This window comes from Chanos chanos, chromosome 6 (genome assembly GCF_902362185.1).
Source record: "Chanos chanos chromosome 6, fChaCha1.1, whole genome shotgun sequence".
In the NCBI taxonomy this organism is placed as follows: Eukaryota; Metazoa; Chordata; class Actinopteri; order Gonorynchiformes; family Chanidae; genus Chanos; species Chanos chanos.
This window is the reverse complement of record NC_044500.1, coordinates 33757445-33770154: the sequence shown is the minus strand read 5'-3', so window position 1 is coordinate 33770154 and position 12710 is coordinate 33757445.

Here is a 12710-nt window from a genome sequence, read left to right as displayed (position 1 = left end):
TCATGCAAAACTTGTCAAATATTTAATGACAGTTTATGTCTCGTTTCTTATTTGGTGTAGCAAATTTAGCAGTTTGTTTGTGTAGCACACTTTTAAGTAATATGGTTTCAGTACAATAAATGTGTATTAAATTTCAGAGATTAAACACTAATACTGAGAGACTGGCAATGAAAATTCATTTTATACAGCCTGTCATCTTTCACACAAGTCTGAAATATAAAGATATTCATAATAATTTTTTGATTCCTACCTACTTTTGATTCCTACCTACTATTAAAAACTTCTTTTCTGTAAATCCAGTTTCAAAAGTATTGTTGGCAACATTAATACACCCTCTCACTGAATTGCCAGGATCTAGGGACATTACCAAAGCATGCTAAAGATCTCTAGTTAAACCTGTATTTTCTCAGCTCTCTTGGGAAAACAGTTCTGCAGAGTAAGACAGTGTTTAAATCCTGGATTTGCATGTGAGAGTACAATTCATTTTTAAGTTAAATCTGTGTCTGTTTGAATTTTGCCATGATCCCCATTCCCACACTTGGATTACATGCAAATCCTTTATGCCGTGACTGGTACTTCCTTAAACACCCTATGTAAAGTACAAACAGCAGATATAGTCTCAGACCAGCGCATACACAGATATTTTTTCTTATGAAAAACACATGATAGAAGGTTACTAACCCTTACATATACATGCAAAGGAAACAAATTCCTGGGGACCGAACAGACCACATGAGCAACAGGTGTCTTCATCCGAAAACTGGACTCTCAGTTGCCAAGATTTCAAAATGTATCTCTTTTTGTCGCAATGTGTGAAATGTGGTTTGAGATGCAGGAATTTAAGGCTTCTTACCTTTATTTAATGGCTGGTGGATCCTTACTGGTCCTCTCTGGATGCTTTTCAATTTCCCAAACACCCCTCCTGAGATCTCACTCAGAGCTGGTGTGTTGAGAAATGAAGCAGCGTGCGACTGGATGCCAGAGGGACTGTCTGTTCCAGTGTGCCTCAGAATGAGGGAGTGAGTGAGGAAAAGATGAAAAGATGGAGAGAGGGAGGAGCCAAAGAAAGAATGCGCTCCAGTGAGATAGTGATAGTGGTAATAAGTAATGAAGAGGGGCATGTGAGACAGGAACAGAACACACACACAGAGAGAGAGAGAGAGAGAGAGAGAATATTGAAAAAATCTGTTGAATGTCCAAACAATATTCAGATATTCTAATATATATATTGTTTTTTTTTTCTTTCCACATCCCCTTTTCTATGTTACTCTCATGTAGGATTCACATTTCTTAAATATCTTGAGAATGTGACATTAGGGTGGTCAACGGCAAGATAAGATGAAGCATAAAGATGTACCATCAGTACATTTGCACCTCACTCTGTATCAGTATGAGTTCAAGCTTAACAGAGAGAGCAGGTTAATTTCTACGGTCCTCCAGTAAAGTTCACACAGCATCCAGGTGGAGTAATGCTGCTGGGGAGCTGGCAGGCACCTCCTTGGCTGGTGAGAATATAAACCCTGCTCCCAGTGTCAAACTGAAATGGCATGCCGCCCAGACTCATTAATGGCCTGATTAACCACTGTAATTAGCCGATATTAGAGCAAGGAGGAGGCACTGGTGCCGACTATGACCGGTGATCAGCAGTGACGCTGACCCACTCTCAGCCCAGCTGTCTACATTACTTATCTGATGATAACTTCCAGTGGATAAATGCTAAGGACAAAAATAGAGGGGAAACAACCTTTAACCCACAGTACGGGACACACTTTGATGATTTCATATGGTTAAGGTCCATTAATGTCTGGCAAGTCTCCACAGAAGCTAAAAATAACAGTGGAGCCAGCATATGAAACATTCTGAAAATGAATTGTCACACATACAATAATTGCAGTTATGAAACTGCTATTTGTTTGTAAACATTTAGGATATGGTTTTGTATGCAGAATCAATCTGAAAGACCACTTACAAAAGCAGATTTTTGTAGAGTAAACTGACCAGAGGATTGTGCTAATGGAATTGTAATTCACGGCAATTTTAGACACAGCTTTCAACAAAATACAGACTTCATTGTCACTAGTGACTCGTGTGTAATGCGTCTAGTATTTTTCATTATGTTAATTTGTGAAACTAAGTTAACCAACTACAACTGAGCATAATCTTCACACAATTCAGGTCTGCACAAGTAACATTTTAAATCGTTAAAAAAAGAAAAAAAACCTTACATGCTCTCTGACCCTCTGGCTTATGAATTCTGTGGTCTCTAATGCCCCTGCTCTAGTTTTTTCTCTCCCTTAAGTTGTTCTCGTGGTTACTAAGGCGACATAGCAGAAATAAGATTGCCGTGTGTGTATCAGTTGGCGCTGATTATTTCCTTCATGGTGTGTCATTTGGATGCTCCTCCACCTGGCCTCAGACAAAGCACCGTGCTCTTCTTGGTAAGAACGTATCTAATTGTGTACAAGCTTGGAGAGAGCAGGTTCAATCATTAGAGATTTATTTGCTGTGCTCCGTGAGACTGCTTATGTTTGTGTTTGCTCAAAACCGCAAGTAAATACTTCACTGTCTCAGTGATTAGTAGCTTCGAAAAACAAGCTTTGAAAGCTTTTTAATTAAGCTATTAAGGGGGAACTCATCCCTTAAAGGACATGTTTCTAAAAGCCTGTGCTATAATTCTTACTCTGGATGATTTTTTTCTAAGAACAGCTAACAGCTCTGCTTATCTAATACCAATCTGCTGGATTATTTAGTGGTCCAGGTGTATTTACTGTTTTCCCGCTGTCCATTGTGGTGGTTTAAGTATGGTTCATTAGTTCAAATTTTTGATCTTCAATTTTATATGAAGTCATAGTTTTTGCGGCCTCATAACTTTGTGAGCAAAGTATTTTACCATGAAGGAATTTCATGGGATGAATTTCTTCACATATAAACAATCTAGAGCACTAAAATGCATGTATTTAAAATAGTGTCTATTATTATTCGATTTAGATTTGCCGATGTTCCCAGAATATCAACATCTTGAAATGTTACTCTGATTGTTTGAGTCAAGTAGTGACCCAAACTGAACCTTCATAGTGCTTATTCTGTCATTTATGTGGATGACAAATGTGTGTTTTAAAATTAAATAAATTCTGAGACATTCACTGAAGCACACTGGCAGGGAATGACCCACAACAGAATTTAAAATTAATACATGGTCAAATATTGAACAGGAGTTTTATCGTCCATCAGATTTAAATCACATTTTCATTTCACTTCCTCAATATGGCGCTAGATGTCTCGAATTGAGATATCACAAAAATCTCTAATCGCCAGAAATTCAGATGACCTGTTGAGAAGTAGAGGCCTTGTAAAGAAATACTTATCACTATAAGGGTAAAGAACTAATGCAATTTAAATAAATATACAGTGTTATGTAATGGCCTGAGGTAAACCAGAGGAATTGACTGGGATTCGGAGGAAACGCACGTTGAGGCCATCTGTCTTGTGTGAAACTGCTAGTCGCCTCTGCAGGCGACCAGTCACACCGCAGACACTTGGCAGATTCATGGATGTAATGTTGTGACCTTGCCTTATTGAGACACTCTGTCCAGACGTGATTAAATGTTGTGTTCCACTCTGCAGATTTACAGCCTACTTTTACCTTAAACTCAGCCTCACATGGGCACATATGAAGGCAAGAGGAGGCCTCAGGCCTCATTTTTTATCTTTTCCCAGTCCACTCGCTCACAGACCATTTTTTTTATTGCAACACTCAGAAGTAATTCACCTCCAACCTTTCTAATGCTACTCTTTCTGTCTCTATGCACTTTGGTCTTTTTCTCTTCATTTTCCAAAAGATTTCCTTTGTCTACGCATGCATTTGCCTTATCTCTCACATTGTGTTTTTCAGTGTTTATGCTTTAGTTTTCTCTTTTTACAATCTCTTTTTCACAAATTTTTCTCATTAAATCTGATTAACAACATAATGATCGGTCAGTTACGTGAATGCAGTACGGTGAAGGTAATTGTTCACATGCCTTTTTTAAAACCTCAGATCTAAGTTAAAATGTGAAAACATGAAATTTTGCTGGATGTGACTTTATCCTCTTATTTTTCTTTGTCCTGACTAAATGCACAAAAATGTTTTTTCCTCATCTACTCTACTACTACATGCCTACAGAAATAGTGGAAGCAAGACACACCCTAGGGCAGAATGAATGATCAAACATTAAATTATCCTAACCAATAACACTTATATTTTTAAAATCATTAACACACTTCCATATAGATTATTCTTACTCAATTTCACATCACACTGAACACACAGAGAGTTGTGCTGTCTGTATGAGCACCAGTAAAACCTATAAAGAAACAGCTAATAGAGCCATGAAAATGACTCCAAAAGGTCAAACTTTAAAAAGAGGTTATGGGGTAGTACCTCCCTGCTATGTTCTTTCTGCGAGGCAGATATTACAGTGCTACTGGGAAATGCATTATGATACACAGAGAAATAATTATACTGGAGTGTTTCTCACTACCCTGTTATTATTGTCTTTGTTACCAAGGCAATATGGAAAACTGAGTGAGTTCCCCAGGTTGTATTCTAACCTTGTTCAAGCAGAGGCATACAGGGGACGAGGACACATGAGCTGGATTGCGACATCAGCATCATTCCTCAGGTGGGTTAGCCATGTTTTGATTACTTACATAAGTAAGTGAAAAAGTGAGCCTCCTCCTGTTGTAGATGTCAATCATTACACACCTCCTTTATCCTTTCACTGAATTCACAAAAGTAAGTGTCAAGAAGGCTGCAGGTCTCTTGGTCCTGTTGCCCAGTGTGGCCTCATGTTAGACTGCTAGGATGAGGATCTTTCATGCACCGGTCATGTGTTGGACTAATCCTCCTTATCTTAATGGCATCCCTACTTCATCAGCTGCTTAACAGGAACAATCGACCCAACAGTGTCCTACTATCAGAATGACTGCTAACTCTTCAATACCAGACAGTCTCCTCATCCGACAGGTACCGCCATTTGACCAATCACATCGCTAATGTGTAATCACCTTTCCATCTGTATAACTGAAAATGTCAGTTATATCTTATAAAAGCAGAATTTTACATCTTTTTTTTTTTCATTTTCTCACAAGGTAATAAATAATTAATTGTAGAATTTCTCTCTCTCTCTCTCTCTCTCTCTCTCTGCGTGTGTGTGTGTGTGTGTGTGTGTATGTGTGTTTTGTTAGGCTTGGTAATGTTGGTAATATTTTGCATTTCCGCCTGAGTCCTCCAAACACTGCCCTCTGCTGTACAAAGTCTGGACACACTCGCGGTCTGTGGTAGAAAGCTGGTCAGTTTCCTTTCAGACCATGCAAACTAATAAGCCAGCGAGAGGCACTTGTAAATAGTTTACCCTAAATTTTGAATGTTATTCTTTAAAAATATTATCTAAGTGGCCTTATTTTAGGAAATGCTTCCTTGAAAAAATGGCAGAGCCAGAGCACCACCCAATTGAGACTTGTTTCTCATCCAAAATAAACAGAGTTCAACTGTCAGAAAAATTATTTATAGAGAACACTGTTTCTTGAAACCTGTATGAAACTGTTTTTTAGCCAACTAAAGGATATGATGAAGACAATTTATTACATTTTGTAGCAAACAAAAAGGGTTTACCTTGTGCTGATAAATGACTTCATATCAAACTGTGATATCGACTTTATTAGCAAAAAAATTTCAGAAGTTTACATTTCTGTAGCATCATTTATATTTGTTCAAGCACTGAAATCACTAGACTACTCCAAAACATCACATTTGGTGTCTATGGATTGCATCATGACGTGTATAATGAGGTAGGAAATTTAAATTACACGTAACCAATCTTGCATTATAAGGCATATTAAAAGACAATAAAACTTGTCCCCTCCCTCCACAGATATGCTCATCATATCCCGTCTATCTTGAGTCCAAAGTTTCAACTAGAAAAGCCTCAAGTCCTGAGTGTCACCTGCATAAACACAGCCATCAGTCCTTTACAGCATGTGTAATTTAGCTCCCTGGAAAACTGAATGAGCAGTGATAAGTAAAGGATTCATTATTGTTATGACTCAGAATCAGAAACAAAATTTGCACATTTAACCATTTAGTGCCACAAATTATTACAGCTGATCGTGTTAATCATTACAGAATTAATCAGTAAGAGTAATATTAGCAAATATCCATTGCAACATGTGTTTTTTTTTCACAAAGAGATCAAAACACCATCACATTGGATTGTACACAGTATTATTGTCCATAAAAATAAACCCAGGTATTTACCACAGTATGGAGAGAAAGTCCTGTACTTTTTATGTTTGTTTTTATACCCCTGGACTGTGGTCTTAGTAGATGATCTCACATTAATGTGTGATGAAGCAGTCTAGCAGCAGGAACTAATTTTGTGGAGCATAACAGTGGGAGGGGGGGTAATTATTAGGACAAGAAGATATGACTCCATGACTGGCACCGGTTTATGATAATGGGACAGCAGTGGTGTGGTCAGCCTAATCATATTGGACTGGCTTCTATAGATGCAAACGAGACGTGCTCAGAATATAGAGTAATAGAGTGCTCACACAGCTCTGCACTGCACAGTGGGGGAGCATGCATATCATTAGAGCCATGACCCTTCACCACCTGCAGTGCCATGATTAGTGTCACTACGGATGGACTGCATTTAACTTTGGGTGAAGCTGTCTTCTTCTCTTCAAAACAGAAAACGAGCTTGGAGCAGAATCAAAAAATGTGCATGTACATGCATAATCTAGATTTATCTATGAAATCTATTTATCTATGCAGTTCTGTTTGTTTATAGACTGAGAAATAAACACTGACCTGTGCGGCATCATAATATTCTTTTGTGTGTGTGAGTGTGTGAGTGTGTGTGTGTGTGTGTGTGTGTGTTTGCATTCATTCGAGCATCTGAAAGACAGATAGTGATCAAAAGATGTGAATATTGATAAACTGTATGATACTGAAAGAAAGTCAAATAGTCTTACTGCTTTGTGTTTAATGGTGCAACATTTTCAGATTGTGCTGTGCTACATTCTGTCCACATGGATTATTATGTCAGCAATAATTTCCCTTCCTACATGTTTTCTTATCAACTTCTTTCTTTCTTTCTTTCTTTCTTTCTTTCTTTCTTTCTTTCTTTCTTTCTTTCTTTCTTTCTGTCTTTCTGTCTTTCTTTCTTTCTTTTTGAAGCGTGTGACATTTGAGAGGAGATGTAATCAAATGAAATACTGAATTGTTATGTATGCAATGCATTGTATGTGCGTAGTTTTCTCTCTTCTCTCCTATCAAAGTAGATCAATATGAGGATTTGCCTGTTTTTATTGTGGTTATGAAGATTAGTGTGTGTTTTTAACCATGTCGTCAAATGATCTCTGAATACCCTTTATCACAGACTCTGACAGTAAGTAAACTTCATGGCTTTAGACGAGCAATTTCCTTAGAATTAATAGGAGAACACATAAGTTCTATTATAAACGTTTTCTGCCCGGTTTTGCTGTTATTATTCTTTAATAGGTCTGTAGCTTTAAGGTGATTGTCACACAGCTGCATTTCGGGAAACTGTGTTTCACATATCTGTCCAATCGCAGAGGTTTGCAAAGCATCTAGGTTCTTGAGTGGTAAAGTCAAAGTGCTGTAGTCCCCTACAGTAACAACACTGTCAATGAAGAACGCAAATTGAAGTACGAATAACAGTACGAGCGGATCACTAGCAGTAGGATACGGGTGCAAAATACTTGGGTCAAGAATTGTGTATTGCGCAAGTCTACTCAAGTAGAGTGAGTGGGGTTGGGGAAGTAATAGCAAGTTGACTTAGCAGTCTCTATGTGGCTGGCTAGCATTGTTTGGATATTCATATGCATAGCAACGAACTAAAGGTGTGACTGTGTTAGTACATGGTTTTGTTGTAACTGATGGATAAGTGGCCCAATTTGATTAATGTAGTCCAGTATGATATGAAGACCAGCCACTATTATTAAACACCCGTTAGCTTGTGAGATAACACGTTTGGTAACATAGTTAGCTAAAATGTTCGAACGCCTCGAGTTGCTGCGGAGGCAAAATAAAGAGCTTTTGTTGCAGTTGAAGTATCAGAGTGAAAAACTACAGATTTTAATACACCCCACCTATGACGCTCATGTTGAGCATCAGGACTCGAGTGAACTGTTGACTGAGACGAATGACCAACTGTTGACTGAGACGAATGACCAAGTACAATGTCGAATGGGTCTAAACAAAAGATATGAAGAACTCATCGATGATTCTGTCGTAACAGTGACTGGAGGTCATCCCAGTCTTGCCCGAGCTGCACTTTGTAAACCTTCGGTACCAGTGAACTCGGAAAGCATTCCTGGTGAGACTTCGGCATTACATAACTGTATGTTTACCCTTATGTCTAAAACAGGTCCTTAAAAAGCAATGGCATATGATAGTTGAGAACAGTCTGCATAGCTACCAGCATTAATGCTTCGTCAATTGAAAAATGGAGTTTATTTTCATCTGTGTCATGCATGTTCCTGTCATTTCAAAATGCACTTAAGGTTTGAGAGTAAACAAAGGATCGATCAGTAAACCCTTGCAATATTTGACCACTTTTGTGTATTCTCTTTGTTCTCTCATATGAGACAGCAGAGGGAGCCAGAGTTTCTAACGGTATTTCCCAAACATCTTCCAAACAAATTCAAACAGCAGATGATGCACCGTATTGCAGTCTTTTGCGGGACGAAGGAAATGATAGGCCATCTGGACAGTCCAGAACAAGGCCCAAATCTATCCTTCAGTCAGCGGAAGAAAAGAAGGTGAGGAATCAAACTAAATTGCATTCTTTCTTTTTTTTCAACATCAGAGTAAGATGTCTCTTAGGGTTATTTCAGACCTGTTCAAGTGGTGGGCCACAGGCCTGTTCTGGCCCAAGAGTGACTTCCAATGGCCCAGGGGCAGTCTCACTGAAAATCAGTTAGCTCTGGTTGAGTAGTGTTATTGGACAAGAAGCATTCCGTGAATGCTGGTATAACAGTACTGGGACATTTTGCCATATATAGCATGATGCTTGCCACACAAAGTTGTTACCTGCCTGACAGCAAGCTATGAGTTGTTGTCAAGGTAAGAAAATATGGCTTTGCAAACAGTGAAAAGAAAAAAACTGATGGACTAAAAAAGTACATGTTAATTTTACCAGCTCTAAATGCTAAATATGTGTAAATGTAAATATGTGTAAAGTAAAATGGTTATAAATAATTGTAAATATGTTTCTGTGTTTTTGTAAATATAAATTTCTGACCCATGAACAAGGTCTGGTTTTGAATTCTGGCCCGTTTGCATTTGAAATTGAAAAGCCCTGGCGTATTTTATACTCTGCTACCAAGCAGTATACACAGATATGAATGCCATTGTCCTTAGATAAGCAGTAAAATCTATTGATAAGCCTAAGCTCTACATGTCATATGGCTATGACCATAGAAGCATTTTCCCCTGAAGCAAACATAAGCCTAGTATCTTTAGTAAGTGCAATGGAGAATAAATCTGTCTCAGTTATAGCAAATGGGTTATTACAAAGGTCTTTATCACAGTAAAAGATTATGCTGGAAAAATCTTCTTCTGATTTTCCAGTGTTCATCTTTACAGATTAGGCTATTTTTTTTAGACTGCACGTAAGTGATATGTGGTCTGACCACTATGCTTTTTGAGGCAGACTGTACTTAAAATTTCATAGCTAGATGGCGCTACTTTACTAGTGTATTGAGCCCCAAGGGTTATGCTTATAATGCTGATTGCTTATGGGTCCTCACAGTCTGACTCCCCATGTTCTTGTGTAATAATTTCAGAAGAACATTGACAATTTACTCGAGTGCACATTTTATATAGCACTTGAACCTTGTGGTCCAACTATTGAATCATGACAATGAGTGGTGAGATTGCAGGAGCACTACATCCAGCCAAATTGGAGTAAATTTCCCATTTCTATGATGTATTTCAGGTTAGCTCAATTTGTTTCTGATTTCTGTGTTACCTGGTGAGCTTTATATTTTTACACATTTCCAACCAAGTCTCCAAAAGTGATCAGTTCTGCATTAACACTGTATGTGTCCCTCAGTTTTATCTTCTGTTCGTTCCTGCAGAGGGATTTGGGGAGAGTGAAGTTTCAGTCTGCTGTGCAGGAAAAGGATGCGTCACCAGAAACATGTCACATGCAACCATTACTTGGCTATGACTGGATAGCTGGTACAGAGATTAATTTATTGATTGTTGCTAAATCTATTTTAGATTTATGTCTCAGTCTGTAGACTTTGGTGAGATGTTAAAAACCTGAATTGATTCTCATCCTCCTCAGGCCTCCTTGATGCAGAGAGCTCTCTAACTGAACGCTCAGATCAGTTTTTCAGTGAACTACACAGCTTCCGTCAAGTCAACAGGGATGAATGTGTCCACAGCCAGTCATTAGGGTCAGGCAATTATTGTCGCACCTTTTTATAACAGACCATGCATTACGTGAGTGGAGCCAGGCCACCCCTTTCATGACATACCATGTACGAGTACGCTTTTTTGTTTGTTTGTTTGTTTGTTTAAAATAGCCTACCCAATGCTATGGATCTTTTAACCTCATCACTGCCTAGAGGGGACAAGGAGTCAGAGGACACTGGAGACACTCACAAGTGTATGAGCTGTTTGTACATGGCTAATTCTGTTATATTGGGCCACTATGATATAGATATTTTTGGTCCTCAGGTGGAGCTGTGCAAGTGCGCATTACAAATATCATCTGCTTTCTTTAGGTACATTCTCCTACCGAATAAATAGTCGTCTGTTTGCCACTCCTTTGGATCCTGAGACTGTGTGTTCAGTGTGCAAGATACCAAAATCAGAACACCCTCACACTGAAAAAGAGCCTGCTTTCATCAGGTCATAACACAGAAATTCCTAACTGAGCTATGATCCCTTTTTAACCATTTTGTTTATTTAGGTGTGGTTTCTTTCATTGTTGCTTAAATAAAAGAGTTCCAAATTTGCTATGCAATTCCCAGTCAATACTCTAATCTAATATATGACTGTACTCTAATCTGGGAAAATGGTTTGTATTTTCTACTGTTTGACAACATGTTACCATGACAACTAACTTTTGAACTTCTGTTTACCATAGGGTGAGCATTCCACATTCAACAATTTTGCCAGTATATCGTTACAAAGCCCATAGACGATGTAGTTTTGATCCCTCTGATAGCCTTGGTTTGCCATCGGTGAGTTTGTTCTTTGAATGTACACTGAGATTTGCCATTCTTGAGTATCCAAGCCTGATAGTTATGAGGAAGAAGAGGGAAAAACCTCTCAAAAATACCATTTCACTGGTAGCACTCCGTTTTAGCTTGGCTCTGGTCTCTTCTACAGCACTGTTTGTCTGGATGGTCTAACTCGGCCCTGATCTCAGGCTATCGAATGAGTAGCCTAGATCTGCGGAGCTCCATGACTCCAGCATCATCCGGAGGAGTACACTCACAGCCTGATGATCACTTGGTGAGGCACATCTTTCCCCTTAGATGAATAACAGGGAGTTCCAGTTGCAATGTCTGACATGGTTAGTCTTGTGATTTGTTTTACTGTGAATCAGATGGCTATCACTTGCTCTGTGATGTCTCAGAAATTGCATTATATTGGTCAGTTATGAAAACATCTCAGTACAATTTTAGAATACTTTGAGAAATATTCATTCTTTAAAGAATAACTGTAATATGTCTTAGTCTAACGACTGAACAATGTCATAAAGAATTTAAGTGTTTCCAGTCTTACATTTGCACTATTGGTCTTACATTTGCACTATTTATAGTGTATTGTTCTGCTTAGCAGATGATCCTTTGTGGCTGTGACATTTACTGGGGATTGTCCTTTGGTGAAGATAGCATATACTAAAGTGTAGTGTAGGAGGAAACTAAAAAAAGACATTTATGAAAATGCTGGTTTCTGGAAACATTTGAAGACAAGTATTTCCTCATACATGTTTTCTGTCACATTGTTTTTTTCCACAAAGTGGCACATCCATGCTTCATAACTCATGTTTACAACTAAACAAAGTATTTGAAGACTAGTGAAGCCTTAAGTTACTGTTTTGTGACTATGTATGTGACTGGACTGGTTTTATGTCTCAGGCTACCTCTTACAACCTGGATGTTTGGAGGCCAGCTGTTTGATTAACTGCTCAACGTGTCCCATTCTGTTTCCAAAATCTCAGTCCAAACAGAGATAAACCTCGCCTAGGCACTCATCCAGTATACTGAAAGACGACATACGTTCATCTCCATCTGATTTTGCCATAGACTGTTAGGAAACCTTTGTACATAACAGCTTGCATGAATAATGACCTAATAATTTACCAGTTTGGTTCATCATAGAGGCTTTCTTTTGTTTGTGTGTAATATTATCTCTGAGGTATGGGTGCCTGTCTCATATCAGTGTGGTATTTGAAAGTTTTATATAGCACTGGAATGAATGGTGTTATGGTGTTTTTATAGGTCTGGTGAGTATACATACGTCACTTTAATCCAAGATTGCGTTGCATGCTTTTATGATCTAATGACTAATCCATATAAAAATGTTGTGAATGGTTAAATTGGAACAACTGATGCCAAACAACCCCTGATTGTAACTTTGGACGCCAACATGTATGTATTTTGATGTCTAATACCTTTTTCAT